Below are 27,720 nucleotides of genomic sequence, written 5' to 3'. Positions count from 1 at the left end.
ATTCCCTACACAAATTCAACCTTTAATCTTGCTCCCAAGCGGCTTGGAGGAAATTTAATTGGTGAAATGAGGTTTGAGAGTGAGAGAATTGAAGAAATCTCGAAGGGAAAGTGACAAATAACCCTTCCCCAAACCCTAACCCCTTTAAATCATCTTCTGGTCGCGACACCCTCTCTCGGTATAGCGAAAATATAAGAGAAAATAGCACCCTAGTTTCTGCAGAATCTCGTTACAACGAAACTGTACCTAGAAATGCATCCCAAACTATTGCTTGGTCGCTACAGCGACAAGGTGACAGTTTCACGCCTTCCTCCCAGGGCCCTCTCACTACAGCGAGACATCTTTCGTTGTAGCGAGAACACCTTGCACCATAACACTTAGCCAAATTTCAGTCTGATTCCAGCATATACATGTAGTAATAATTAAACTATATTACAAAATTTGAGGCATTACAATCTGATTAGGAGAAGAAAGAGATTGTAAAATAAATGAATTTCTATCTTTCCATAAATGCCAAATAATTGTACCAAATAGACTAGGCCAATCAGAAAACTTGCTAATCCTAATTTTAGTCAAATTTAGAAGTAACCAGTCCGTAGTCTCCAAATTATAAAATTGGACCATTGGTGAGTAAAAATGAAATGCTCCCAAACTTGCTTAGCATAAAAGCAGTCTTTGAGCTCATGAATAATAGTTTCGGAAGCTTTTCTACTCCTACAACATAAGGAAGAATCAGTCATATGCCTACAATACCTTTTCTCATTAGTAAACTTACCATGGACTAACTTCCAGAGGAAAAGCATAATTTTGGGGAGCCCTTGCCATTTCCAAACATATTTAAAAATATCGTGGTTATGCCTAGGGCTTTGATTAGCCTTAACACACTGATGGTAAGCAGATTTTATAGAAGAAATCTCACTAGCTATTAATTTCTAGAACACAGAATCGAGGCCCTAGACTGAGCAGGGGGAATAATTTGGGACATAACTGACAAAATTAGGGGGAAGCACAAGATTTAGTTTGTCCTAGTCCCAGCCCTTGTTATTAAAAAAAATAGCAACATGAAAATCAAGATCAAAGTTAGAAACAGGAAGTAAGCCAACAATAGATAAACTAGAAAATTGGAAGACACCAATCATCTTTCCAGAACTAACAGTCATACCATCCCCAATTATCCAACCTAAGCCAAGAGAAAAATTAGGCTAAACAGAGACAATGCTATTCCAAACATGAGAACTTTTATGAGTACTCCCAATACAAGGGAATTTTCCTAGAGCAAATCAGTAGGTGAGAAAATCATCTTTCAGCACAATTTCATAATATAAGAGTTATTTAAAATATGAAGATTCTTAAAGCCAAGGCCTCCTTCAAGTTTAGGTTTACAAATTTCCTTCCAAGCTATAAGATGACATTTCCTCCCTCCTAGTGAACCCCAAATAAATTACCTACATAGTTTTTCAATTTCTTTGCAGACTGAAATAGGAATCAGAATAGATAGCATTACATATGAGGGAATACTCCTAAGGCAAGATTGAACTAAAGTCACTTGCCTAGTTACAGAAAGAGAGTTCATTCTCTAGAGAGACAATTTTTTCTGAATTTTATCTATAAGGAAAATTGCTGCCTACTAGGTTTGCAATGACTAATAGGAATGCCTAGTTACTTACCAAACTGGTTAGAAGGATGGATACCCAAATTCTTACTGATAGTTTGAATTAAAGTAGAATTTGTATTCTTTGAGAAAAACAAGGATGATTTGTTAACATTGACTTTTAAACCCTAGGCAAAACAAAAATGATCTAAGACATAATTGATAAGAGCAACTTGTTGAATATTATCTAGCCTCTCTCCGAGACAGTGCCCAGATCGTTACGCCTTTCGTGCGGGTCAGAACTTATAACAACTAAAACAATGTCATCTGCCAAAAATAAATGGGATAAAGAAAATAAGGAAAAAAGGCCCACTCTTCAACAACTGTTTTGTCCCTAATTAAGTGGGCTTATCTCTCAATACATAAAACAAACAGATAAAGGGATTAAGGGTCCCCTTGACGAATACATGTAGAGGGATAAAATGGCTGAGATAACACATTATTTATATTTAAGCATAATGCGGAAGAAGAAATACTATGATAGATCAACTGTACAATATCAGAGCTTATACCGGCAAGATTAAGAGTATCAATTATAAATCTCCATCTAATGTTAGCATAGGCTTTCTCCAAGTCTAGTTTAATAACCATATACCCAGTATTATATTTTAGAGAATGAAAAGAATGAACCAATTCTTGCAGAATTAAAGAATTATCTATGCCTTGCAATCAAGAATAAAGCTAGTTTGATGAGGAGAAATTAAGAGAGGTAGATATTATCTAAGTCTGTTGGCAATTAGCTTAGTTATAATTTTATAGCTAACATTGCACAAAGATATAGGCCTAAAATTTTTAATATATTTAGAATTTTCAGATTTAGGAATAAGGGTTATACAAGTTTCATTTACTTCAGCAATTTTAGTAGGATTATGGAACACATCTAAGATAAAGTTAAGGATAAAGGGGCCTAGAAAACTCCATTGAGATTTAAAGAAAAGGGCACGAAGACCATTAGGGCTAGGAGATTTAAAATTGTCTTTGCTAAACAAAGATATGTTGACTTTTTCTATAGTAAGAGGGGAAGGGAAGGATATACCAGTCTGAAGGTTAAAAACATCAGGGAGAGGATCAAAATAAATATTCTTACAATAACTAAGAGCAATACTTCTAATTGATAACTTTTTGGCAAGTGTACCAAATCGTTGTAGTAACAAAATAGATTTATCGTCCACAGGGATTAATGTCAAGTACCAAACCACAAGAATATTACTAGTTGGGTCGAAAATAGAGTGGAATTGTAAACGAAAAAATTGCAGAATGTAAAAGCATAAGTGCTGGAAAATTTAATTAACTATGGAATTAAAAGTTCAAATGGAAGGGACTGATTATAAATAAAACTAAACTGCAGAATATAACTAAATAAGATAATGAAACTGAGTTGTAAATTAATTAAGAAATGAGTTGAGTTCAGAATTCCTTATCCTTTTCCCTTGCATAAAAAATGTATATAACCCAAAATATAACTCAATCTAACGATTAGGTTTTCTAAAATATCTAATCTCAATTCCTTGGTTAATTGGTTCTAAAACAAATTTAGCTTCCTAAGATCCCTTTAGATAAACCTAAAAATGTTCAACATTAAGATTAAAACTAAATGATCACATCATTATAAACTTCTATTCCTACATAATTTATAACAAGCATTTTGATCCTAGTCCAAGAAAGTTCACAACTTCCCAATCACAAACTTCTTTTCATCAACCCCGAATACAGGAGGCAATAAGTTCATAATCAAAAGTGTTAGATTAAAGCTTATCTTTTGAGTTACATTTGGTGCTTAGTTCATTGCAATGGGTAAAAGAATAAGTTCATCCTTACTCAACCCCAAGAAAATTAGCAAGACATAATAGAAATAAAGAAGAAGAAAATGAAATATATTGCAGAAAAGAAAAAGAAAATACCCTAACTAATATTCTTACGTAAAACTGTACGAAAATCTAAAATTCTACATCTCTAAAGTGTAATCAAAGATGTTGTCTTTTTCATAAAATTTTGCTTTTATATGCTTTGTTAGCATAATGTCCCCACAATCGAAAGTTCATGTATGTGTCATGTAGTAATTCAATTATTCTCTTCAATTCCAATTGCCAATTTTCTTCTAATCCCTTCAAAATTCAAATGCCAACCATCAATATTTGAATAATTAATAAAATTTTCAACAATCACACATTCCATTGAATATTCCAATTAATTGCACCAACTTATAGATTCAATTCAATGAAATGAGCCATCAGTTTTTTAATTTTCTATGAGTCAATGACTCATCACTAATTTTAGCAGGATCATATTCCTATTCATCATGGTCATTCTTTAAAGCTTCAATTAAGTTTTTATATCTTCTTGAGACAGTAGCTCTATGAAAGAACTTTGTATTCCTATCTCCCAAATTTAATCAGCTAGACTTATAGTGATGAAACAAAAAAAAAAACTCTTCCTGATCTAAGATAGCCTGATAATCCTTCCAGAGGGAACTCATTAACTTTGTTAGGAAAGGGTTATCACTAGAGGCCAGCTTACTATAAATACCATGAATCCTATTAATAATATGCTTTTTCTTGTTAAAAATATTGCCAAAAATGCCCCTATTCCAATAAGAAATGTTAAGCTTAAATCTAGATACATTATCAATCTAGGAATGAGAAGAGATCCAAGAGTTTCTAACTTGATTAGGAAAGTCCTTATGATAAAGCCAAGGAGCCATGAATTTAAAAGTTTTATTATGTTTATAATCATTATCCTTATTTCTAATTCTATGCCACAGACCAGCATGGTCAGAAGTAGGAATAGGTATGTGTATAACAGAACTATTAGGGAAAGAACACTACCGGGCGTCATTAGCAACTACTTTGTCCAATCTTTCTTTCAAACTACCCTTACTCTAGGTAAAAGGTTTCCCTTGAATCCTAAATCATGGACCCCACAGGATTTGTAAACAATTAGAAAATTTCCTAATAAGATTCATGTTGGCAGGCCTACCTCCAATCTTTTCAGAATCATAAAGGAAAGAATTAAAATCTCCTGCAAGACACCAAGGAAGTTTATAAAGGGACTAAAGTTGACCAATTCCTCCCAACAAACAGATCTTAGACCCTTTTGGGGGCTAACATAAATAAAAGAAAGAACCCAATAAAACTGACCAAGATTGCTAATTTTTAGGTGAACAAAAAAGTTAAGTTTAATTGAGCTAAAATTGAAACTTTGATCTTATTGGTATTTTAAAGGTGTAACACCCCATATTTATTTAAATTAATTCTTCTATATAATTATAAAAAGATCATCAATTATTTGAGTAAAATAAGTAAAAGATCAATAAGTATATAAGAAATATTTGTACATGTAAGTTTTGAATTACTAAAATAGGGTAAGATTTTAGAACTTCAATGCATACACGTTTAAGTCAAAAGCTGAAATGTTATATTAACAATCAGTTGCTAAATATTATACATATATATTTTTTTATCATCCTTCACAGTAAATTTATCAAAGTGCTTTAGCTCCAAATTAAATACTTTCATCAATATAATTACATAGGGTAAATAACTTTGAATAGAAACTTAGTCAATAATATTATTACAGTCCTCCCAAATAAACTAAATTTTTGTAGAGAAGTTCTCTTTCTACCATTCCTTGCGAGTATAACCCTAGAACGGATCGACCTTCTTTACTTAAAAAGTAGTTGTAAGGGTGAGCATCCCTTACCCACTAAATCTTGATTTATAAAATAATAAAATCAATGCAAAAAGTATTTTCAAAACCTCATATAATAAATTAGGAACATTCCATTTCTAACCAATTGATTTATCACTTATATCTAAAGTACATGAATTCCTACTTCTAGTTCACACATGTAATCTAATTTATTTTGTTATTTAAAGATAATCCATTCACATCAATTTCATTCAAAACTTAACTTCTCAATTAAACATACAATAATAAAACAAGAAAGCACATCACACTACACTTAACGAAATACCATTATTCAATCCACAACTTCGTGCCACTATATCCATTTCAAATCCCAATATTCCATCAATTTAACGGTACTCTAGGTACTTTTGGGCCCTAAATCACTACCAACATACTCTTCTTAGTTACGAAGGACTTACGCAATATAGATAGTCGATGGTAAGCTAAACCACACACAGATACAACGTGTGCATTCACAGCCTTCTAAGCAAAAGTATAGTTAGGAGTTTGGTCAAGAAATGAGCGTGAGACCTGTAAATGCTTCCCACTTTTACATCGTGTACACATCAATGAACTGTATTTACCACTCTTATTTCTCCCAAATTTCCACAATCAACTCCAGACCCTATACCTAGTGTATCCCTGAACTATTTATACCATATCTTAACCATGGCACATCACTTTATACTGTTCTAATACATATGTTGCAACCACATTAATTGATGTACTACAACTTATGTGTTATAATCTCATCCGTCGATATATTACAACACATATATCATAATCGCATTAATCAGTGTATTTGTAACACACGTACTAGTATTCCTATTTCTTTTCTCCACACATATTCATCACTTTTCATATCACAGTTTTCCCAAAAGTCATACTCATGCATCCCTATTCACAATTATATTTTTCATCCCTTTTCTCACCATTCTATAATTCAAAACATATTCAATAATTCGCATATCCCAACTACTTCTGATTCACATACTAATACCTTTATTCTTCCCAGTATCGACTAAACTTCATCAAATTCATACAATCATCACATTCTATTATTTCAATACATAACATCAAATAATAATACATTATTATATAATTCATCACAATCATCATGTTCTATCACTTCAACAAACATTTTTAAGGCAGTAACACATAAGTACCCAATATACCAGGGGTCAGATACCCTAGGACTCAGCTCAAATCATACAGTTTCATCTATATATATATATATAATCTATATATAATCTACCAGAGATCATATTTCCTCAGTCTTAATAGAGTCTTCTAACCTAAAGTTCAGTATTCTTTACCATTTATCACTCAAGTCATATACATCTTGAGTAACTTAGTTGTAAAACTTATCAATGTTATTCTAGCCCATGACTTTTGCTAAATATTTGATTCTAGTGATTTCAAATAAACCCAAACCTTTCTTTATACTAAAAATCCACTTTTACCATATGGTTTCAAAAAAAATTTCATAGATTATTACTAAAATAGGTTACTTGGATTCCCATTGGGTCATTATATATAAAAATAAAACTAAGGTTCGAGAATACTTCCCTTACCTGGAAATGAGCCTAAAAACTAGATTCTTCGTGGACTCTAGGGAGAAACTCTACGTCTCAACTGGTAACACCTTCCAAGAACTAGAGTTCTTTCTAACATCACATAATATATTACTATTAGAAGGGGAAAGAGTAGAGAAATAGGAATTAGATTGGAAGGTTGAACTCCAAAAATTTACTTAGATTCGAGAAGGACAAATGTTTGAGCTTAGATCCAACTTAGAGTAGAGAACAAAAAGTAGAGAATAAGAAGTGGTTTTGGTGAGAAATGAAATTTCTCAATGCAGAAGTCCTTAAATACACTTCAAACCTACCCGTTCTTACTTGAGCGAGCGCGATCTCGCTTGAGTGAGCACATCCTCGCTGAAGCGAGCTCTTCCTCGCTTGAGCGAGAGGTATTCTCGCCTAAGCAAGGACGGGTCTAGAGAGCACCTTGTTTTCCTGCGAATCCTCGCTTAAGCGAGTTCTATCTAAGACATTCGTTTTAGAGGAGGGATAATTACCAATATCAGAAGGAATATGAACCCCTGTCCCATGATCTCCTATGTTATGATTAGATTTAGCTTTACCCTTTAGAAGTTTTTTACCCTAGTTATTCAAATCATTCTCATAAAGGGGTTTCCTTGAATATTTGGGACCAGCTGTAATTGGTTGACTTTGATCTTGATGATCAGACTTCCTAAATGTGTTAATAGATTTTGGAAGGCCAGAAGTTGGTTCTTGATCCTGGTTTGAGTACCGTATTGTCTAAGATATCAAATCTAGATCCTAAAGAATTACCCTTCCCTCAAGCATTAGGATTAGTACTTCCCATGTTCCTAGGTTGGCCACTCTTTTCCTTATAGGTCTTTTAACAAGCATCCAAGATCCGTATTTTTCCTACTCATTGGCTAGGTTACCTTCAGGGGTCCTTTTTTACCCTTTCTTGAGGGGTAGATTGATTACTCTGATCAACTAAGGGATCTAAATCAGAATCACTATTCTCAGTAGTTGGATTTAAGTTTGTAAGATAGGATTCGTGTCGGTGTCCATACCTCCCACAATTGAAACAAATGAGATGTAAGCCCTCATACTGGACTCTGAACTCTTGCCCCAGGACCTTAAAAGAAGGTATTAATTTCTTTATCAAATCAAGTTCAACACAAATCTTAGCAAACCTACCCTAAGAAACCAAAGCAGTGTAAGGATCAACCTTCAACATGGTTCCCAAACAAGTCCCTACCTGCCATAAAAATTTATCATTATAGAGCTCTAAGGATAGATTAGGAATTCTAATACATGCAACAATTTTCCTCAGATTATGGTCTTTAGGTCTAAATAAGGTCTCCAACGTTGAACTAACAGATAATGATCAAGAATCAACCATGGACCCTCAAACAGTGCATGCTTATAATATTCTACACTATCAAATTTCACCATAAAATAATCATTTTTACCCCAAATATTCCCTAAGTTTTGAATAAGGTAATTAAAGCAAATTGCTTTACCTAAAAGTTTAAAATCAGGGTTAAAGATCATAGAGAGCACCATAATTCATAATCTTCTAAGGCAATCTTTAATTGGGGCACTGAGCTACATTTTCATCATTTATTATTTCATTCTCCTCAGATTCAGAAACTATATTTAAATCTTCCAATACTAATTTCACAATTTCATTATCTCGCAAAACAAGATCAAAGTTTTTAATCCTTAAAACTGTGTCTTTATAAGATAGGGAGATAAATGGATAAGGTCAGAAGGCACTTGGATGGCGTGGTCAACTATAAGAAGGTCTTTTTGCATGTGCGACTGAATAACCTCTATTGAAGAGTTTGTCTTTACTTTTACCTTCTTCGTGCTTCTATTGAGCAAATCTATCTCCTTGGTGGATTGCTTCTCCACTGCTACCCGCTCCATTCTGGTATCCACTACAAAACCACGCAACTCGATGGAGAACCCCTACCAAGGTCACTAGAAGGCCACCAGTAACATGACAGCGCAAAGGAAACAAGAGGAAGCTAAGATTAAAGAGAACCCCTAAAGACTTTCACACTCCTCGCGAAAGAAAGGTTCTTAGAGAAAAAAACCCTAGCTGCACAAATGAAGTCGACGGTAACGTAGGTATATATTGGTCTCGACGATTTATAACACATAAAAGTAAAGACGCTATACGATAGCATTATAGAGCATTACGTTAGTTTAGTAAATCAATTTAATTAATAGATAATTTACCAATAATAGAATTAATTATAATTTAATTGATTAGCAAATTATGTAATTAAGTGGAAATGAATCTTGATTCAGATTTTAGAAACAAAGAATTATATTATACAATTTATTTATTTTAGGAGTAGGGTTTGATCTTGAATGCATTATGCCTAAGGTAACATTAGTATACATAGGCTTTGATAATTTATAACGCAAAAAGGTAGAGTTACTAATTTTTTGAGTTATAAATTATTGTCATAGAATTCTATTTTAGTATTTAAAGATAACTTTGATCTTTAATTCCTAATTAGATGTATAAATATGTATATGTTTTAATTTTTAATTAATTACATATAAACAATTATCATTTTATGAGGCTTAAAGTAATGTAAGTACTTGTAAACCCTTACACTATTACAATAAAACAAAACCACAAACTTGAAAGAGTTATAATACATTTATTAATAAAAATAAAATTAACATTTAATGATACAACAATAATTAAAGGAAAATAACAAATGAAGATACAAAATCAAAACTTCAATATTAAAATTTTAATAATATCATCTTATTAGAAATATGGAACAATATAGCCAACGACTACATTATAAAGAATGGAAAATATATATAACAAGATGAAGTAAGGATCTGTAACTATAATCTTCTAATGGTAATATTTGCTTGTTAGAAAAAATTTAAAAAAATGGAGACCAAGTACAAGGGAGACATAAATAATGAGAATAAAACACTAAAGATGGAAATTGTTTTGTTTATAATATATATTTTTTATGTGGACCAAGATGATAAAATAATATGGATATGGTGCTATTGAGTCTCAGGGTACCATGAAATCAATTGCTTTAGAGTTATTCACAATGGTACATGCAAAATAAAACAAAAATAATAAAAAATGATGTAACAATTGAGGATGAAAAGTTAATTATATAGCGTACTGCAACATGTGAATGCATTTCAGATACATTTTACAAAGCTCAAAATTCATAAATCATGTAATATCCTTATTTTGAAATTCTAATACAAATAATAAAACATAATTAGAAACAAAATTTTTATAAAACTTGTAATCTTGTCATTATATCTATAAAAGTTCAAAAGTATTAAAAGCTTGAAAATGAAATAGTTTTTGAAGTTTTCAATTCATCAGTAGATCAATAATTAATATTTTCATCCAAAATTTGAATGCAAAATAAACTCAAAATAATTAAATATTAATATTACAACACTTCAAATCGATGATTACAATAAAATTTATCAAATGATATAAATTCTAATTTTGAGATTATCAAATTACAATTTCAAAAAAGCTAAAATTTCTATATGGATAATTAATTACTAAATATTAGACATGTGCTTTGGATCGTCATTTATAATAGATTTGTTAAAATACTTCAAGCTCTTATTAGAAACTTAATCAATGTAATTACTTCCTCAAAATAGTCAATCCTAAAAGAGCAGCCTTTTTTCTACCATCGTTTGCGAGTATGATTTTAGAACAAATCAATCCCCTTTTTATCGCTTCATTACCTAAAAAAGTGAGCATCCCTTGCCCCACTAAAATTCTTATTTTATAGAATGATAAATAATAATACAGAAATATTTTCTAATACAATATGTAATAGAGTAACAATGTTCCACACTTAACAAATTTAACCAGACAAAATTATTTATATACATCTTTAATCATTTTATTTACTCATACGTATTCCATTTCTTATTTAATTAACCCATTCAAATTCAATGTCTGAACTCACGTCACTTTACTTAATCAAACAATTTAATCAAACGAAAGTTATCCATGAATACTACTCCATATTTAACCAATTATCATTATCCAATTCATATCTTCGTGCCATTTTATTCATCTCAAGTCTGAACATCTCAGCAATTAATGGTACTCTAGATACTCTTGGGCCCTTAAATCGTTGCCAACACACTCTCTTTAGTTACGAAAGACTTACATAGCATGGGTAGTCGCTGATAAGCTAAACCACACACGAATACAACGTGCGCGTTCACAGCCTTCCAGATAAAGGTATAGTTAGGAGAGTATGAGGCCTATAAATGCATCTCACTTTTACATCGTGTACACATCAGTGAACCACATTTACCACTCTCATTTCCCCTATATTTCCACAATCAACTCCAGACCTTATACCCCCAGTGTGTTCCTAAACTATCCAAACTATCCATACAGTATCTTAATAGTGGCACATCGAGTTATAATATTATAATACATATGTTGCAAACACACTAATCGATGTATTATAACATATGTGTTATAATTTTACTCATCGGTGTATTACAATGCATATATCATAATCGCACCAATCAGTGTATATTATGACATAAGTACTAATATCCCTTATTCTTTTCTCCACACATATTCATCACCTTTTCATATCACATAATTCCCATTTCTTTTGATAGCATATAAAATCTCCAATTCACATACTTAATCTCATTCATAAATTTCAATTTCACAATTTTTTGTTCCTCACATAATCAATTTATACTTTCTCAAACATTCTCAATTACGCATATAATCACAAGGCACACACATATCATCACAAGTCCAATACATTCATCATATGTTGTCATTTTAGCACATATTCACACATATTATCACATAATTCCATAAATTATGCTGAGGGTAGACACCCTCGGACTCAGCCCAAATCGTGCCATATAGAATATACTGTAGGAGATCACATTTTCTCAGTCTAAATAGAATCTTCTAGCCTAAAGTTCAGCATATTTCACTTTTTTACCAATCAACACATATATTATAAAAAAAGTAGTAACTTATCCCTAAAATTGTTTAACTCATTCTTACTCGTGACTATTTATGATAAACTACGTCTCAAGTGATTTTAAACGGATCAAAAACCTCTTTTATACCAAAAATCCATTTCAAACTTATACAGTTTCAAGGAAACTTTATGGATTTACTTTTTAAAATAAGATAACCCTCTTGTCTCAAGATTAAAAAATATATTTAGGTAGAACTTAGGGTTCAGGAGTAACTCCCCTTACTCAGAAATGGATCTCAAGAACTAAGTTCTTCGTGTGCTCTAGAGAAAAACTCCACATCTCGACCAAAAATATTACCCAAGAACTAGAGTTCTTCCTAACATCACAAAGTAGATTACTATTATGAAAGAGAGAAAATAGAAATAGGTACGATATTTAAGGAATGAGCTCCGAAAACTTACTTTGATTCGAGTGGAATGGACGTTTGAGCTCAAATCCGAGAAAGATCCAGAGTTATTAGAGGTTTTCTCTGAGAAGAGAGAGGGAAAGAACGAAGAGAATGGATAGGGAAGGATGATTTTGTTGAAAATGAAGTTTTTAGGATGAAAATTCTTTAAATATCTCTCGAACTCGCGACTTTCTCGCTACAACGACAAACTCTTGTTACAGCGAAAAACTAAAAAGTTTTCTTCATTTGTTGTCTATCATTCTAGCAACAGCGAGGGATACTTGATACAGCAAGAAATTCTAGCTACTGCGAGAATACTATTGAGTTATCCTTATCCACTTCTCGTTACAGCGAGACTCTCTCGCTACAGCGAGAGGGCTCTGGAGAGCTTGATTCTAGGTGACTTGTCTTTCTACAGCGAGATATCCTGCAGTTCATACCAATTAAAAACTCCTAATTTCAAATAATATGCACAAACAACTAACATAAATTGGAATAATAATAAATAACAAAATGAGGAGGGTGTTACACAAAGTAAGAGTTTAGTCAAGAAATAAGTGTGAGGCCTGTGGCGTCTTTTCTCTCTATTTTCATTATTTTTTGCACAATCATGGAAAAGCATCCACCACCTTCATTTCTCCCATATCTTTACAATTGTCCCCGTCTTTTACATCCTAATATATTTCTATGACTATCTATACTTATTCTTTTTCTCTTTCTCAATATTCCTCATTTCATTTCCACATCCTTTTTATACAAATTCATGTATTACAATACATGTATTATAATACACCCTTCGATGTACCACAGTACTTGTATCATAATCACATCTTTCAATTTGTTTTGATCCATACATTATAATCATGCATCTCATAATTTCTCAATCATGTCATATTTTCTCTTTCATATATGACATTCTTTCGAAATCAATAAACACTTTCATCAATAATATGAATTCACCCATTTTGGACATATATCAGCTATCAAATAATATCTATACTTATTGTATCATACCCATCTAACACAGAGAATTATCAAACAATGTCACACCACATAACTAGTACAATGTGCCGAAGCAGACTCAATCCAAATGTACGATTTAATACACATACTTTTTCTGTATTAATAAAATCACCTAACCTAAGGTTTAGTATCTTCTAATACATCGAATAATATTCCAATATTGATTGTACATATATATAATAGTGGTAAAATCCTAAAAATTCATTAAAAAACTTAACTACTCATGCTTAAGATTCTATTCTTGTTAATAAAAAAAAATCATTAGGATTCTATTACTCAAAACAAGAATACTAAAGTTAGGTTTCAAAATGGAGTTTTCTCTCCAAAAATATTTTTTTTAACATTATAATTATAATTCTAGGTTAAATCTCGTAAATAAGACTTAGAGTTTGAGATCAAGTCTCCTTACCTAGAAATGGTTTCTCAGGCTAAGTTCTCTTAGAAATTTAATATAGAAGTACCACAATTTTGACAGGGATATCATCCAAAAGATGGAACTTTCCATGTATTTTGAGGTAGACATCTTATTATAAGGAGAAAATCGAAAGAAAGGAATGAAACTAGAGATTTGAGCTCTGAGAAACTCACTTGGATCTGAATGGAATCGAAGTTAGAGTTTAGATCTGGAAGAGATTCGGGGTTCAGAAGAGATTTCTCTAAAATTAGAAGGTAAGAGAACAAAGAGAAATGAGGCGAAAAGGCTGTTTGATGAGAATAATGAAATTCTAATACTGAGGTCCCTTAAATACCCCTCAGGTTTGTGCATTCTCGCTTGAGTAAGCCCTACCCTTACGTGGGCAAGACCTTCCTCGCCAGGGCGAGAAAACCAGATAGTGGAACTACTCATTTTTCTACTATTCTCACCTGAGCGAGCAACATCTCACTTGGGTGAGAGGCATTATCGTGTAGGCAAAAATAGGTCTAGAGAGCACCCCATTTTTCTTGTGAGGTCACTTGACCGAGAGCCCTTACCGCCTGAGCGAAACATCTTCTAACTTAGGCGAGAAGTGTAATGCCCTAGATTTTGTAGCTATATATATATATATATATATATATATATATATATATATATTAGTTTATTAATATAGGTAAAAGAGCACAGAAATCTATATATTCTTCCCTCTTTTCCTACTCTTTCTTTAATAGGTTTAAAATTTAAAAGAAAAGAATAACCAAATTCCTAAATATTTTAATCCTAATAATAATACTAATAAAAAAATCTAAATAATTAGATTGCACACCATCTAAAATTTGAAAAATACCATAATTCGAGGAGAGAGATATCCTAAATGATAACCACCTAATCTTTTAGAATGAATGCGTAACTTGCTCTTTGATTTGGTCCAAAAGTTATGTCTGTCTGACTTCATGGTCTAATGGTGAATTAAATCCTTGGATGCTAGCTTTCAAATACCTTTATAATGAGTCAAATCAAATATTTGTTAACCAAGATATGGTCCAAACACTACATGCTAGTCATAATCTAGTTTTACTTTTTTTTACTTCCAGTTTAGGCCCAATTCTGGCTCTAAACATTAAGATTCAGCCTTTAATTTTTCATGAGAATTGTAGGTCCATCTCTTAACTTTCCTACAAAGAAACAATCACACTTGAAAATGAGGAGTAAAGTTCAAGTTACCAAATACTAAACAGTCAAGTGTAAGAATATGTGCTATGCTGAAATACTTGAATTAAGGCCTAACCAAAACTCAATTAGGTGATCCAAAATTTAAGTATACAAAAAAAAAAATTAATGTACTAAATATGAAAAAAATAAAATAAAATAAAATAAAATAATATATATATATATATATATATATATATGTATATATCCAATTCATCAAATGGGTCACGCCTTTAGGTGGTCTTTTATAAATTTGATAGAAAAATGATAAGTCCCCAAAGCTCAAATTAGTAACTATACAAAATGCCAAATCAAAATATGTTAAACATAAGTTTAAATAAAGGATTAAGCTATTAATATGAAAAAAATTGTTCATATATTTCTCATATTGAACTCTAAAATAAGAGAAAAAAATAAAATTTTAATTGATTAGAATGACTTAAATAGAAAAAAAAATTTAATTGCATAAAAGATATTTGATTTTGGAAGCCTTCTTGCTTAAAAAATTGATCAGAAATTGAAGAAAAGAGAGAGCACTTCACATAATATTATTTAAAATTAATTATTAATTTTTTTAGATAATTTTATGAAATAATATGTAGAGTTTGATAATTCAAATAAATTATAAAATTGGATACTTAAGAATTTAGCTTAATTTTTTTAGTCTAAAATATTCTATTTTTGTGCTAAAAAAACTGCATAAAAATTTCAATTTACATTTAAAATTAAAATAATAAATTTACTATAAATTTGAAAAATTCAAAATAAAGCAAACAATCTAAAAAACTATTTTTATGCTTCAAATATTATTTCTTAGATAAATTAATTTTTTTCTAATTTTTAACAAGTTTTCTGGAATAAAAATATTACTTAGTTTTTAGTAGTTTTAACTTCTATAATGGGTAATTTTTGAAATCATTTATTTTTAAAATTAAAAGTTGATAATTTTTTCTAAAAAATATATGCAATAACTCTGAAAAGTACCCTTTATTAATTTTGAGGAACAAAACATAGTTTGAACGAGTGAAAAATTAGTTTAATAGAACTAAATATAAATAATTAAAATTAAAAGAACTAAACTCGCATGAGTAAATTGTCAACATAATTAAGCATATTACTTAATAATTCTCTAACTAGTACTCTAAAAATATTGATTGGAAGCCTTGAAGGAAAAAACATAGGAACTTGTCGAAAATAAAAGCCTTGTTGTAGACGTTGGAATAAGATAATAGATTAGATTTAGTTATACAGAACGAATATCATAGCCAACCTGTGAACATGCGATTATACCCTTCCATTCCTTGGGAAAAAGGAATTGCTGCAAAGTGTGGGCGAAGTTTCTGTGCTCATAATCCAAAATGTATAACTAAAAGACTGAAAAATTATGTACCAAAAGTTGTCTTTACATAGAAAATAGAGATAGAAAGCCAGAAAGCAAGCTTGCATATCCAAAAGTGGTAACTAGTTGACACAAGAGGTATATGTGCATGTGTGATGATATCATGTTGAGAGAATGGAAAAAGATGCTTTGCAACCTCTAGAGGCTGCTTGCAAAGCACATTTTGCTTTGCTTGTTTGCATTTTCCTGTTCAGCTTTATAAATGTTGAGGGCTATTCTCAGTTCATCTTCGTTCACATCACTATCAAACGTGGATATTGGGTCAAGTTTCAACACAAACTTCAGTTTTCAAGGAATGGAAAATAGGCTCCACCGAAGAAGGTACCTGGCTTCCAAGCTTGTTCAATTTAAATATTTGAGATTTTACACTTTGTTCTTTGGCTTATATACATTTTTAGTCTATGAAAAATTTTAGTCTCTCGAGACTAAAAACACACAATCTTGATAAGTTTTAAAAACTAAAAATAAATTAAAAATATATATTTTTAAGATTATCCTAATCACTAATAAAAAAAAGTTGTGTTATTTTATGGTAGAGTTCCCTTCTCTGATACACAATCACAATGGCACACACCAGATGATGAGCATATAACTGCAGTTGCAGCGGCTGCATTTTCCATTCATTCATTAGAAGAAGCGGGGTTACTAAATTTGCAGAAAATGAAAGAGAGTCCCAAAATTTCAAGGACCAAAACTGTGAGAGGAAGAGAGGAGAAAGTATCAAGACAACCGAGTTATGGTAACTAGTAAATTTTTAGATAGCATATCTATGCTCAATTTACTTAACTATGTGCTTGGTTCAGTTTACTTTAGAAAATTAATCACTTATTTCTTTTAATTTTCTGAATTTTTAAAAATAATAATAATTTCTTTTAGTCTTAATCTGAATCAAACATGCTATAACTGTTTCCAACAATTAAGACCTTGCTAGGACAAAAGAAAGCGCTTTTCCTCTTAGAAGTCCAAGTGGTATATCCTTTTCAAGGCCTGTATCCCCAGCTGCAGGGTATCCAAAGCATAAAGGGGTTCAAATTCAACACAAAAATGACAAGGCAAAATTAGAAGCCTGGGAAAAGGCCAAGATAGAAAAAATTCAAAAGAGGTAATATTTATTTCTTAAGTAATTGCTTTTTTCATATTTATTTGTTTGGTTTCTTTTACTTGTGTACTGAAGCATACATTGAAATATCTGATATTTATCTTGTCATTGTAAGAAAAATTCAGGTATGAGAAGATAAAGTTCAAAATCCTTTCCTGGGAGAGTGAGAAAAAGATTCAAACTAAACTCCAGATGGAAAGGAAGAAGGTTTGCATCTCAATTCATGTATTTCTGTTGTTTTTCTTTTTAATATTTGTTAACAAAATTTCATTGCTGTTTGAACTGCAGAGTAAATTGGAGCACAAAAGGGCAATGGAAATGCAACATTACCGGAACAAAATAGCAAGTATAGATATGATAGCACAAGGAGCGATAGCACAGTTAGAAGACCACCGAAGAAAAGAAGAATCCAAGGCTAGAGAAAAAGCAATGAAAATCCGAAAAACAGGAAGGATCCCCATCAAATGTTTCTGCTTTAAGTCTTTATAGGATCATGTTTATTCACAATATGTATTCCCTAATATGAATTCAGAAATCTAATGATAACAACCATAACTAAGGTTGATTGGGTACGGATGATATCTTCATACTTTGCTGCTCAAATTGTTCATATTCATGTTTTAGAAAACAAATGTGCATCAATTTTCAAATAACGTAGTAATCAGAAATTTCTTCAAGCACCCTTTTTGTTTTTGTATCTATGATATGATATGAACTTTTTTTAATGAACAAATACGTATCTAACTTAGCTTATTATATACTTAAAAAAAAAAAACTTAGGATTATCTCCAGTAGTGTTTCTATCCAACAATATTCAGCCAAAAAAAGCTAAATCATTGGCATAATTATAACACAACTCAAAAAGTAAAGATAGAAACAGGTTAGATCAGACCAGATTTCACTCTAAACAGATTAGGTTAGGTTGGGCTTCACTCTAAATAGGATAGGCCTATAGCATAATTATTAAGCTTAAATCTGGCATGTCATATGTTAAAGGCTTTATTTTTGGTCTAGTCTGACCTATTTGAGTGGCCTGACCTGACTTGTTAACAAAGCATGCTATAAAAAAATTTCTTAAAACACTATTAGGCTTAGGTTAGCAAATAGGCTTAAACAAGCACCGGCCATCAAATACACAATAAACAGGCCATAAACAAACTTTTAAATACTAATATAAACAGGTAGGCCTGTTAGACTTAACAAACTTTATAAACAGCTTAAACTTGACCTATTTACTTAAACAGACATTAAAAAAAATTTAAGCCTTAATTGTTTATTAAAGAAGTCAGGTCGCAGATTCTTATCAAATTGTCTAGCCTGTTTCCATCCCTATTGAAAAGGAAATAGAATGAATATATGGTCAAGATTTTGGCAACAAAGAAAAGATGACAAAAAGGTTAAACAAGATCCAAATCCCTTATAAAAATACTATACTCCGCATTTTTATTAATGGTTTGTTTTTAATTTTTTTTTAAAATTTAGTTCTTTATTTTATTATGAATTTTTATTATTAGTCTTTATTTCTAATTTGATTACTAAAATATTGCTAAATATCTATTTTTATCAATAATTTATTAAAATAAAGAGACCAAAATAAAAAATTTGAAAAAATTAAAATAAAAAATTCATCGAAATGTAGGAACTGCAAATATATTTAAATCTTAAATAATAGTTTAGCCAAAAAAAATTTAAGACAAAATAAAGAAAAAATATTTTACCTAATCATACTTATGTTATTAATTAACAAATCATGTTCCCAATTTAATATTTTTATGATCTAATTTTTTTATTTGATTAATTTATTACAATAATTTACCTAAACTACATTATTAAACATAGTTTATTGGGTCATATATGAATCAATTCATAATAATATGTTGAAACCTATATTAATTAAAATCAATAAACCTAACAATTCAAATTTTGTTGTTTAATAATATAGAATCATTAATTCTTTAATTCTCTCACATTGATGATCATAAATATTAAAATTTTTAATTAGATGATAAATCTCAATATAATTTTATGAATTAAATTTTAATATATCGTGAGTATACATATTCTTACATTAATTATCAACTATTTAAATAACATTTTATGTAGAATTTTTTTAAAATATTATAAAAATTTCTATTTTTTAAAATATAATAATATCAAATTATAAATTTAATCCTTATACTTAACACTTCTTTTTACTTTGCTCTTTACACAAACAATTATAATTTAATTTCTATATAAATAAATATTTTTATATTAGTTTTTACCGTTTACAAATGTTTTGATGGGATAAAAGAAACAAAAATGTTAAAAATTAAACACTTATATAAAGATTTAGAACACACTTATGTAAAAAAAATAATCTATATTTTGTTAACTTTAGTCTTTAAGATTCAGTTTAAATAACTAATAATAAAAAAATTTTGTTAAAAAAATTGTATTCATTACATTAAAATTATTAGAGTGTAATAAATAATTTTTTAAATAAAAATTTATTATAACTATTTGTTCAACCTTAACAATTGAAGTTAATATTTTATTTTATTTTTTTTATTATACTTCTAAATAAATAAATAAAGTATTAATTTTAATATTTTTATTATATATCAATTTTTTAAGGAGTTGTTTTGGAAGGAGAATTTTAAAAAAGGAAAAAATGAGAATTTTTTATTTTAAATAAATATATTTAAAATTAGTATTTTAAAAAAAATATAAATTGATATATTAACTTAAATTTAATATATTAATTTATTTATCATTATAAATAATATATAATTTTCTTAATTTAAAATTAAAAAAATATGTCCTCTTATTCTTTTTATAAACTCTTTCCTAAACATATTCTGAGAATCATTAAAAAAAATTTATAAGAAAGAAATTATATCAAATATAAATTTTTTAGATATAAATTTCCGTTTTTTAAAATTTTGTATTTTGTTCATTGAATATCTTCTTCTTTTTTTTCAATTTTCTAAACAAGTCCGCCATTTTTTTTTTCTGTTTAAAATACACATTAAGTTTTTATTGTTTACACATACTTATAAATTAATTTCTATAATTAAAAAATTATATTTTAATTTTTATTCAAATATTTTTTTACATTTGATCTTTTCTATCTAACCTTGTCTACATGTTTATAAATGACAAATACTAACATAAAAACATTTATTTATATAATGACTAGATTAAAATTTCCTTTTTTATAAAGATCAAATTAAATATAAATATATATCAAGAAAAAAAAACTAAATTTGTAATTTAACTGTATAATAAAAAAGTTTACACCGCATTCTAACTAAATCCTATATAAATAATAAATATAAATTGATATAGAAATACTTGAGTATATAAATTATTTTATCATTTAAAGCGTTTTCAAGTTTACCAAAAGTGATGATCCACAATTTTCTATTCTATGTCCTCCATCCTATGGACGTGCTAAATTTCTTTCTTGTTAATTACGGTAAAGGTACACATATAGCCAAATTAGATTTTGTTTTTTATATCAAAATATTTTTATATACAAGTTTAGAAACTAAACGTCTTTTAATATAATTAAGTGATTTAACTATTTTATTAATTATGTCTGCTTTGGTTATTCATATTTGTTATTTAAGGTCATATATAATCTTATACCAAACTAATACTCACCTTCTACCACTCCTATTAAATCCTTTATAATCTCAACACATATTAACTAAATAAATTGAATCAAAATTAATGTACTTTCTATTTACTTTTATAATTCTTTCTGACTTAAATATGTTTTAACTATCTTTAAATAGAATTTATTTCAAATTATTTTTTATTATTTTTTTCATTTTAATGTCTAATTATTTTTTTTAATTTTATACTTAATGTTAACTTTCGTCAGTTAAATGATGATTTGACTCACAATTTGCCATATCATCTTAATCTTTCTCTTTCACCTAACTCTTAAATTTTCATATTATGAATTCATATCAGTATTTTACTTTTTAAAAAAAAATAAAAATACAAAAAAAATTAAAATTCAAATGTGTAGTATTTCAAAATTAAGGTTTTTTATGCTTAAATTTCAATTTGTTTGAAAAGTAAAATATTAATGTAAATTTGTGATGTGAAAATTTGAGATGAAGTGGAGGAGAGAGATTGTGGGTGATGTGCCAAACTATGAGCTCCGTTGAATTAGCAGAAGTTAATGTTAAGTATAAAATTAAAAAAAAAATTAGTTAAATATTAGAAAAAATTTAATAGATAGTAATTTAAAATAAATCCTATTTAGAAGTAGTTAAAACATATTTAAGCCTTCTTTTCCCCCATATTAGTAGTGTATCACAAAATCCCAAAACTATTTGAAACCACCTTTAATATAAAACAAAAATTGTTGAACATTATACATCTCCGTGAAAGAAACCGAATCATAAACAAACATATATGAGCTGCTGGGTGATCATAACGGAACAAACATTTCTGGAACACCCTGATTAGTGTATGATGATGTAGGTTGGTGTTGAAACAAACCTATATATTGAAAAACACAAAATAGGGAAAATTATGTAATTACAAAGGAAGAGGCATATTAGTAGCCATAAAATTTGAATAGAGGTGATGGAAAGAGATCGAGAGTAGGATGATGATGATGTGTGTGGTGTGCGCACAGTGCATGGACGACCATATATAAACGATAGTGGTGCAGCTTTTGGGTGGTAGAGGGAACAGTGTGCCCCCATGCACCCTTCCCTGTATCTCTTCCAACAATATCAATTAAGTTTTCCACTCAATAATAAATACATGTTCCTTTAAGTCTACTACTCTATGATATTCCTTGCTGCTTATTCTGCAACATAAGTCAAAAAATCTACAGTTCTACCTTTATTTAAATATAATATTCTATTTCATCATTTTTATTTTGCATATATATATATATATATATATATATATATATATATATATATATATATATATGTATACATATACATATCCAAAGTATTTGAATTTGGAGCAGTAGATGATAAGGCATGTGTGATTATTTAACACTCATGTTTTCGTATAACATATCCCGTCCCGACAACTTCAGTCGCGGACCACCGTCGATTGATTTTGTGTGTCCTAATTAATTTGAATGAGTTTAGAACCTCAAATTATGTCAAAAGCAACATATATAGTTCCAGAATTTTCTCCACCAATATTTTGACACCTCTAACACAAACTCTTTTCCGTTTTATTTTGAATAATATTACGACCGTGTTTGGATAAATTATTAGAAAAATAAACAAATCGTGATTCTGATATAACTGGGTTAAAAGTGTCTTATATTACATTCAAAACGGAATATTCCTATCGAAACGGGGAATTAGTTGAAGTAGTGGTCAACTATGGGGAACCTAAAGCAATAGGTGGTTAACTTGCATTGCTTGAATAATGATATGAGAGCCAAATGATGAAACTAATCAACAAAGGTCACAATCAAAGCCGACACTAAATAATATCAGTTGAAGAACTTATTGCCGATCAACTGTGCCTTCAAAGGGGTGCTTTTGGGAATGAAAAGAAAAATGACATTTTCCCCTATGATCACATATTGAAAATTAGAATGCTTCAATCATTAAAAATAAATAAATAATGAATCTTCATATTTTTCTAGACAAAACAATGGAAGAATATCCAATTTCGACTTTTAGAGACTAAGACTCACATTTGAAATAAACAATTTTTTCATTATCTAATTAAAGTGTGTGACTAGCACTCTAAAATAATTTTATAGATACTATATCTAAAAAAATTATACTAATAAAAAAAAAATATGTGACAAATTATAAAAAATATATTATTATATAATTTATTTAAAATTATATTATTTATATTATTTGTTACATGATATTTATGTGTATTCAAAATTTAAGATTCCCACCTTGCACAACCCTCACTCCATCGCTGCTCTACATGTGCAATCTTGCCTGATCGCTGCTTGCTCTACTATATAAGATTGCCTTGTCACTGTTCCGCTATGTAAGATAATAAAGGTACGTCGGTTGATGGATGTAGTTTATTCTAGAAGTTGTTTGTTAATTGAATTGAATTGTTCAGTCGTGGTACTTTTGCTTGCTATTCAAACACATTGTCAAAAAGGGAAGATTGAATTAGCTATGGTTCAAGAAGCTTATCCTTCTTTCTTCGTAATTCTACTAAACAGGGTCGATCCACTTTACTTTACTATAAGTAAGTCAACTTGGAAGCCGTTTCAGGTGTATAAACAAAAAGATGCCTTTGTATACAAAGGGGTTACTCTAGTCACTCAAAGTCCTAGCTAAGTAAGGAAGAGACTCTCCAAATAGAAGTACGTACTGCACGGCCGAGGAAGCATCCGAAGCATCTAAAGTAGAATAATCTGAATATGTTGAATAGGAAGCCTTTAATATGCTTTCTGAGAGCACTAAATCATTTGATTTGAAGAAGGTGAAAAAAAGGTCATAGCAATAACACCTGAACGCTTACTTTTACTGCTTCAGGTTCACCTTTTTTCTTAGGATTGGCTGCTCCATTATGTAAGATCGCGTCGTCTCTGCTTTGCATGACACTCTTCAAGTCAATCGCGTCAGCTCTTGCTTGAAGACCTAACCGTTCTTCCTTCTTCGTGCAGCTGTTAGGGTTTTGGAATGTCAATGGAGAAGGAGGATGACGACAAGGAGAAGCACATGTGAATGAATCCAGTAAGTTAATTTCAAAGTCAAACCCGAGTAAGTTACTGATCCATTTTTGCTGCCTTTCACTCATCAACTCAGTTAGGTACTTGAGACTCCTAGTATGTATTCAAAATGGCAAATGTCGCCATTTCTGGATGGCTAAAACCACTACCATGAGTTAATTTTCGTAAATTGACTTGCTACAATTTCTCCTTGCTAAAACCTTAATCATGTAAGAGATGAGCCTCCCTCTTGCATCAGTACAGCCCAACTCTTGACTCTGAAGCTTCTATTTCAACCACAAACATCAACAAAAAATATGTTAACTTAGATTAGATTAGATGACTGATGATATAAGTTTTCTTGTGTTGGCTTGGCTGGTTGCTAATTTTGGACTTACAAACATTTTTTCTGATGTCAATACTCATGTTTCCATGCCAATAATGGGTCTTTTGGTAAGAATGGCTTCTTTTGTATGTATCTTTTTAAAAACTTTGGAAGTGACATTGAACAATGCCTAGTTCATATTAATTTGTAATAACATGTAATTTGTGTTTGGAAAGTTGCAACAGGTGTTTAACCTTCATTTTTTTTATTTTTAAGTTTTAACTAATTAAGCTTATATATGTGTTGTAGGAATTTGTTCATCTTTTTTTTTTCCCTTTCTTTAGATAATTTGTGTTATCAGGTAACATAGAATGAATCAAATAGTTCTTGCTTTTTAAAATAGTTCACCAGCATTCATAGAGATGTTCCTGCTCTTGATATGGAAACTAATGCACAAGTACTTACTCAATGTCCTTATATATATACTACTTGCTTTAATTATGCACATTTTTTATGTAAAGCAACAACAACTAGTAGTTTCATATATCACGATATCTTCATTTGTTCAATATTTAATAGACAATGGCTTGGATTCTTGATGAGTATTCACAGTTTCATGAGCATTCACCAGCTGTTGTGACTGGAAAGCCTATTATAAGTATAATAAGCATAATATACTATTTTTCTTGTGTACATAATGATAATTTTGTATACTTAATATTCAAATATTGGTTTTCATTTTCAAATGTTTTGTCCTTTAGCATCTTGGAGGTTCATTGAGAAGAGATGTTACCACAGGACTTGGAGTGATTTTTGCTACAGAGGTTTTGTTTGTTGAATACGGGAAGTCAATTTCTAATATGACATTTGTTATCTAGGTAAATATTACTTCACCACTAATACCATCATCATGGTTCCTTGATTATAATTATTTGTCTCATTATTTGTCTAGGGGTTTGGAAACGTGAGTTTATGGGCTGCAAAGTCAATTCATGAGAGAGGGGGGTTAAGATGATCGCTGTGAGTGACATTAGTGGTGCCATTACATTTATGTCCATCACCCCTAAAGTTAAGAATTTGTTTGTCCTCAAGTAACTATAGTGACAATAGCACCCCCAAACTTAGTTTTTGCATTCAATCTTGATGCAACTCAAAAAAATATCATCTCTTAGAGTAGGAAAAATGATTATGTAGACTGAGTTTGGCAAAAAGGATAAATTTGGAACAGTGTAATGGGCTCAAAAGGGTGTTCTAGCATGGATGAGTGTGTGCAAGGAAGGCCTCAATCATATAGGTGAAAAATTGCACAACGCATATTCAATAAGAAGCAAGGTAAGTTATAGGGGATGAATGCAAAAGTACATGTAAAATGCACATGGAAGGAAAATGTAAGGCTCAATTCTTTACCATGTTACAAGTGATATTTCTTTGTCAAAATGTAAGTACAGTTCACCTTGAATGAAAAAATGTTTAGTATGGTAGGAATTGTAATTATTCGCAAAACAAAATACAAAATTAGAATTGCAAAACTAAAGTAACCAAAAATAGAAAAAATAATGAAAATTGTTTTGTATTTTATCTATTAAATATGCAGGAAAATTGGAGCTAAGAGCAAATGAAGCGATAAAATTGAAAACTTTTCTTTCATTATTCAATTCATCAAAAATACAAAAGCATATAAAGCAATAAAAGAATAACCATGATCTCGCTAAATAAATTTACATCGAAATAATAGTAAAATAAGTGCATATATTATTATTTAAATACAAAGGTTCATATGTACAAATTTACAAAATCAAAATATACTAAGTCCTAATGAGAAAATCAGCCTTATCCAAAATACTAAGCCTATGACCCTAGTCTTTATCACCGTGCCAACCCTATATTTCACTTAGCTCTTTCAGAGTCAGGTCCTCATCCTCCCTAAGATCTTCGATGTCGGCCACAACCTAAGTGTCAGTTACCCGTTTTGAGGTAAACCAGGTTGGTTTTCCATGGTGGACATGATCTAAGAAAGTATAAATATAATTCACTGCATCTACTGTTCTGATCAAACCTCTATATATGTACAAACAAAGGGTGTGGTAGATCCTACCACTAGTAGGATACTCAAAAGGGACATTATATCTTATTGTCATTTCTAGAGAAACTACAATACCAAAGCCATCATTACTATTTATAATAAATTTACAATGACAGAGCCGCTGCCACTCCTAAATACATAATTGAATCTTCTATTTATTTTCAATTCAAACAGCCTAACAAGTCTTTGAGGGTCTATCTGTCACAACCCCTTTTTGTAAAGAAACAATGACATTCAGCTGTATTATTTCTAATTCACTTATCCATTTATTGGATATTATATACATGAATCTAAAAGTATAATTTTTTTTTTAAAATTAAACCTTAACATTCACATTAACAAAATAATGAAGCTCCTTGGATATTTTCATATAATACCAAAATTTATATAAATTTATATATTTACAACAAATTGATTTAGCGAGAAATTCAAAATACAAGTGTTCGACATATAATTACATTCCTTGGCAAATTAGTAATCCAACAGTCTAAACTTAATGCTCAAAATCTAGACTAACAAAATGATTAACATCATGATATTCCAAAATGCTAACTCTAATGTTTCTTAGCTAAACCTTCTAGCTTGAGAAGTAGATACATTCCCTGTAACTTCTACTCACGTACCATCGTACGATCATTGCAGCACATATACCAACACAACAAGATACAAGGGTGAGCTTATAAAATTTACAATCATAATATAGAATATGAATATGTAAAGTGTTTTAAATAGCTAATATATTTTACAGCATTCAGCATAACAAATTCAATGAATTGATGCAACATGCTCAGACCATTCTCAGCCTAACTAATGCAAATGCAGCGATTCAGTTCTATATGATTTCACAGCCTAAGTAATCTAGAGTAACTGTTTTTCGGTCTGTGAGCGACCCATCCTGGTATCTAGATCTAGACATAGCATAACTCAACATCCTAATCAGCTCTAGAATGATGATAATGAATGTGATGCATCACAGCGAGATCAATATAATAAGGTACAATTAAATCTATGTTCAATTTCAGCAATTTAGCGGTGCATATAATTTCAGCCAGCTTTAACATCACAGCCATATATATTTTCACAACCTCAGCAACGTAACTTTGTGCATTTACACAATATTCCAACATGTTATATATATCACAGCATTACAACACATTATATTCCATCACGACTTTCTAAACACT

The 27,720-nt window shown here is 30.1% G+C and overlaps 1 pseudogene; it reads left to right on the top strand.

Annotated features, from left to right (window-relative positions):
* The first annotated feature begins 24,467 nt into the window (after positions 1–24,467).
* Positions 24,468–25,548, top strand: LOC113851944 (annotated as a pseudogene).
* The last annotated feature ends 2,172 nt before the right edge of the window (positions 25,549–27,720 follow it).

The sequence above is a fragment of the Abrus precatorius genome, unplaced genomic scaffold (assembly GCF_003935025.1).
Source record: "Abrus precatorius isolate BTA unplaced genomic scaffold, Abrus_2018 Scaffold10, whole genome shotgun sequence".
NCBI lineage: Eukaryota > Viridiplantae > Streptophyta > Magnoliopsida > Fabales > Fabaceae > Abrus > Abrus precatorius.
Note: the sequence above shows the minus strand (reverse complement) of the source record. Positions and strands in the feature narration are given on the sequence as shown.